Source organism: Phragmites australis, chromosome 5 (assembly GCF_958298935.1).
Source record: "Phragmites australis chromosome 5, lpPhrAust1.1, whole genome shotgun sequence".
In the NCBI taxonomy this organism is placed as follows: domain Eukaryota; kingdom Viridiplantae; phylum Streptophyta; class Magnoliopsida; order Poales; family Poaceae; genus Phragmites; species Phragmites australis.
In genome coordinates, this window is record NC_084925.1 from 26330705 (window position 1) to 26336750 (window position 6046).

Genomic DNA, 6046 nt, shown 5'->3' on the forward strand with positions numbered 1-6046 from the left:
ATTTGGTTCTTTTTATATCTTGGTGTTTATGTGTTGTTATTTTTCCACGTATGTTGCGAGTAGATGCCAACGTTCAGGAGGAGCTAGAAGGTCTGCAGGATCAAGATTTTGAAGACCCAACTAAGTTCAGTGAAGGCAAGTTATGTTCTTCATCATATTTATCCTAGTTTTTAAAATGTTTTGTTTTATAAACATACATACTAATAATATATTGGGAATCCTAAGAATTAGGTTTTACCCTAGTTTTCTTTATCATCCTTGTCGCCATAGTATGGTTTTGGGTTATGGAAGGGTAGATGATGCTTAGCCTTACTTTAGGATTGAAGTCATGATAATTGTTCAACGAACATGATCATTGTCATATGCAACAATGATAAAATATGATAGAATAATTTTTGTAGCAACATGACATAGGGATTTGAGCATGTGGTATGATCGGTAAGTGATGTACGGTTGGTAAAGTGGTAGTCTTGCTCAAATATAAGGACTGGTTTGTGGGGTGATTTTTCTGTGTTGACAGTACAACCATAAGCCCAGTATGGGATGGGTCTAACCAAGTAATTTGTTTTAATCTTAGCATAGTCTAGACCATTTAGTGGTACGGGAAATGGAAGGGATGGACTTTCTTAGATCCGTAAGGCGCAAGAGGGGGCTTTCGTTGTTGAGGTGGAATCACGTGGCAGTGAAACTTTAGTGGGTAGACATGTGCTGAGAGGGGCATTGTAAAGGCTTTGTAGTGGATTCATAGCGCACACCTAGGTAGTGTGTAAGAGCTTTCTGTCGGGCAACAGATGCTTGGTAAAATGGGAAGAGACGACTTGTGGGTAAAGTATAACCTTAGAGTTAAAACTGAATATTCAGTCATAGTGGTGGGAACTATGATTGAGGTGTTTAACTTTAGTGGACGAAACTTTAGTTCAGGTGGTCAGTTGTTGGTTAAGTTAAGATAGATGGAATCTTTAGGTGGTTTGTCATTCACTTAATTATTATCGCATTTTGAATGTTTTTACTTAAATGTTATGTATGCAAAAGGACCATTTAGGCATATTCTTGTTAAAGCCTTCATATACATACTATTTCTTTCACAACTTGCTGAGTACGACAAGTGCTGACTCTTGTTATTAACAAACAAGTTTTCCAGTCCAAACGCGCCAACTAGTTACATGAACTGAATTTTTACGAACCAGTAGTATGAACATGTTCATTGAGGAGTATCGAGGAGTATGCTGAAGGTGGATCACTCTAAGATGCTTTCTACGTCGATAATATCCGTGGAAGTGTCGTAAAGGATTAGAGTAGTTATAGTTCATTTAGTTCTGCTGCAGTTTATTTGGTTCTTCGACCCTTAAAGGTCACTTTTGTAAGACGGTTAATTCTATTAAGTATGGGTATTATAATTATTATCATCATTGAAGTCATTATGTGTTGTGATTGATTCCTGGGCTTAGCACATAGATTAGATTGGTTTGTTTCTTGAACCGATCTCGACACCTTCGAGCAATAAAGAAGAAGTTTTCCAACACGATATATTGAACATCTCCTGGTTTGCAGAGTTTATTTATTTCTTCGCATCCAATTTGGTTTTTCCGGGATTGCATTAGTTGCGATATTTTATCTACTTTTTATTGCAAATATTTTAAGTCAATCAGATCATCTTTCTAAGTTTGAAAAACTTAGTGGATTTATAAAGTGTGAATTTTTAATCTAAAAAAATTGAGTTTAGCTTCCACAATCATTCACCGCCCTCCGATTTCCTAGCTTGTGAGTAACTGATAACACAATGAGTGCTACTACATGTCACTGTAGTGGTTAGTCCTACGTAGAAAATAATAATACTTTTTGTGAAACCATGTTACCAGCAGTTAGGACCTTACCCTCTCCATCTGTCACAATCAACACATCAAATAGTAGATGCAAATTCTTTATTATTCAGCATAATGATAGATATAATCTCTCTCTCCTCTCATAGATATGGCCGTGCTAGGATGGAGTCCAAGTTTTGGTAGAATCCCACAAGTATCCTTCATGGATATGATTTCATACGCAAGTTGCATTGCATATGTTGCCTCATTAAAAACCTCATGTGAGAAACCTTCATGTAAAACCTCATAAAGGGAAAATTAGTACAATACTTAACCTTCTCGGTCCTATAGTCTTCTATATACTATATTCTTCATGAATAAGTATTAATCTTCATTGTCATTACATAAACTCCAATGCTTTAGAAAATATGATCTACTTGATCTTAAATAATTAAGTGGCACAAACCTTCAAAGTTTAGCTCAAATCATAATCATCACTATGATTCCTTCTTGGCAAATCAAAGCTAAGACCTTTGAGTCTCTTATTAAGATGATCAAAGTTCAACAAATATGCTCCCCTCTCATAGCGACATCCTTTAAACTTTATTGTTCAAAATATTTTAATCATATTTTTCATAAATGTGCATAAGTAATGTGTCGACGATTAGTAAACTACCGATCTTACAAATATGTGATTAGAGCAAGGGATGCTCCCTCTTGCCGAATCGTGCACTGGAAGACAGAGATGTATACAGGTTTAGACATCCCAAAGGATAGTAGTCCTACGTCATGTGTTCTTATAGATCTTCGAGATGAATTACATGGGGAGGGTTCTTGACTAGCCTAGATAGGATCTAGACCTAGTTGAAGGTTCCTTGGGCATACTGTTAGTGAGATGTTGATGTAGATCGCAATTACATAAGGCTACAGAAGGCTTAAGGCTCGTTGAGCACTAGTTTCGGGCTTGTTGTCTCTCCTTCTCTGTAGGGTCCCCTGGCTCCTCATATATTTGGGCTTGCCATGTAGCCTATGGACTTGTTTAAGAGTAGGATTCCGTCATCCTTAAACTTAGAGATATATTCCCTTGTTTAAGGGATACCCTGGAACCCGCAGGTAGTTTCCATATGTCTAGGGACTCCTTTCCCAGATATAATCATATATTCCAAAAATATAGAAAACCCTAGGGGATCCATATAATTATAGTATAATCGTATATGGTAGTTTTATACTACTCATTATCAAGCCACCCAATAGTATGTGAAGTGAGGATACGATGGATAAAAAACATAGTATGTAAAGGTCGAGTGATAAATTAGGTCCCTGGATAGGATGTACATCTAGTTAGGTATCTAGGAGCCCTTGGATCATCTAATTGGGATTTTAAACACCTCTGGTGGCCACATAAGCCACCTAGTAGGCATTTGATCTAAGTAGGGATTCTGGGTCAACCAAAACATATCTTTCCAACCTCTCGGAGTACCAAAAGGATGAGGAGAAGTGACTCCTCGGTTGATGGTTTTTGAAATTTTGACTGGCACAACGGAATTTTTTTATAGTGGTGAAGAGAATCTTTCCTAGTAGAGAACCATGATGACGTTTGAAAATTGTACGCATGCATCAGGGTAGTGTGCTAGTTTCCTTGTGATTTTGTTCCAAATGCTCCCTCATGCATTGAAAGAGATTCCGAGCATTAAATGCAAAGAGACACTGGCACAAAAATCATGGCCTCGAGTTGTAATTGGAATTGTTAGTGGGCTAGTCGGAGAATCGCCAAGCACCTCTTTGTCTGTTTATACTGGGTTGGATTTGATGTGGTTTGACCTCTGGTAGACCCTTTGGATTTCAAGAATCATTAAGTTATCTAACCCACCGTAAGGTGCCAAAAAATGAAGTGTCGTGGCCATCTCATGGCTCCAATGTCTTTATAAACCTAGGGTAGCAGGCGTTGTCCTCCAAACATTTTGCTTTCGCCTATGTTGGCATCCTTGTCCTCCTCCAGCTCTAGAGAAGTGAGGGTTAGAGTAGGACAACCCCCAGCACCTCCATTGGGACCTTTTCCCTTGTCACCTTAGTGACCTTCGCCACCCCCACCTTCATCACTAGCACAGTTAGACTCCTACATCGAGCTCATCATTGTTCTTTCTGTCGAAGAGACCTTGGAAGAAGAGGTAGCCGGTGGCATCACTACCACCAAGATCGAGCAACCGATCGGAGTTCCATCTACCAACCCTTCGATCTCACGTAAAGAAGAGATGGACTAAGATCTCCTGGAGGAAAAGATATGCCAGGAGGAGGCCTTAAAGGAGGAGAAGAAGAAGGAAGTGGCCAAAGACTCCTCTTCATCTTCTCCCTTCGACGACGATGACAACAGTGGAGTGGCCAACTACTACATTAGCTGCTCCGACAGGAGGAACCTAAAGAGTAGACTCTTCTACTAGCATCTTCTCTTTCTTCCTCTTCGTGGTTGTCATAGGACTAGAGCTCAGGAAGGGAGTGATGCTTAGATAGCATCTTTGGGTTGTAAAGCTTTTGTAACGTATCTTTTTATGACAAAGATTTCCACTAAAAGCTCCTTACAAAACACATATTATCTTTCCTAACTCGAATGCTAAGTTGAGATACTCATGACCGAGAAGGGAACGTTCGATCGAATAGGAACCGAAGGCGAGGCTCAAAATCTTATCTGGGTTGGAGACAAAATCATCTGCATTAGCAATCTTCTTACGTTTAGGAACACAATCTTAGCTTCTTTTTTATAGACAGCCTGAGGGAGACTCATCACTTGGTGCGCCGGCACTCATCCCCAAGTTCTTGGAGCCACGAGCTCTCGAGGATAACATCTCCAAGCCTGGGCGGAGGATAGGTGGCCAAGACCAACGAGCCCCCGGCTCCTGCAGAAGGAAGTGGGGAGGTTGAAGTCGTGGCACCATGGGAGCCTGAACTCACCATCCTCGGGTTGCCTTCTTGGATGCCCTGGAGTGAAGTCATCTAGGGGGCCCAATTCGAGAGTGGCCACAACCCAGAGGGCTTTCTAGGCTCCTTTCTCACGGCAAGTTCTACCCTGCAAGATAGCATTTTGGTTAATAATAAACTTATGTGCACTAACCTAGAGCTTCACAGTTGGCCATGTTAATGATGCACACCCTTCGCTCAGAGAACCAGCAACTAAGGATGTAGCTGGTCGGTAATAAGGCCAATGAGCGATAGCTGACTGAGAAGGACCACCATCTTGCCAAGATGGGTTTCCAGCTCTCCAAGGAGGACACCAAGAAAGAGGAACTGTGCTCTGAGGTTGTCACAAAGTCTTGGGGTAAGCTTCTTGTGCACATATATGTCTTGTCGTATTGTACTTATTTTGAATCGAGTGTCTTTTCTTGTAGAGCTATTCGATACCCGGGATGCCCTAGCCCAGAAGGTGCCCGAATGAACTCTATACAATAGCACATTTCCTTGGCCCTGGACCTTTTCTAGGACACCCTCGGTGAAGTTGGACTTCAGGCGAAGCCCTTGGAGGACGCCAACACCACCAGGTTGGCTAACCGGGTGACATAGCTTACCGGGACCTTCAATGTTTTTCAGCCATCGGTGGCCAACCACATTTCCATCCAAGCCGGAGAGGTGCGGAAGAAGCGATTGCCCAAGTAGTGGCGATCCTGATGGCACACTACCCGGAGATCGACACCGACGTCCTCCGGTTAGATTTCATTGGAGAAATCATGAGGAGGCGAACAAGCCGGTGGAGGTGATGTATCGGCCAGCAAAGGAGTATGTAGATAGGATGACTTTTATGTCGTCCCCTTAGGATGTTTTGTTTCCTATATTCCTGTAATAAGAACTCAATATTTTATTAGTGACTATGATATTTTTTTTGAAATGCCTGCATATGAGATGGGAGCTTTATAGGTGTTAGATTCTGAATGCATCTGACAACTTATCATGTTTAGCATTAATTTTTTCCCCTTTGATTAGTATAGGAGACATCAGTCACTATTCTGGGTGCATATTATGGTCAGCCTTAGGTCCCACCATGAGTGAAAAACATTGTGGCCTTCGGTCACTCGTGAACACGACATGGAACCTTTTTACTACTCTAAGGTCATGACTTAGAACACCATCCATTCTCATTGGAGTCCACTTTGGTTCATGCACAATAGGCTATTTTTAGCTTTTAGCACTAAGTACCGGTTATGTAGGAGGATTTCTTGGATATGCAGTCAAAAATAATATAAAGTAAAATGTTAGCC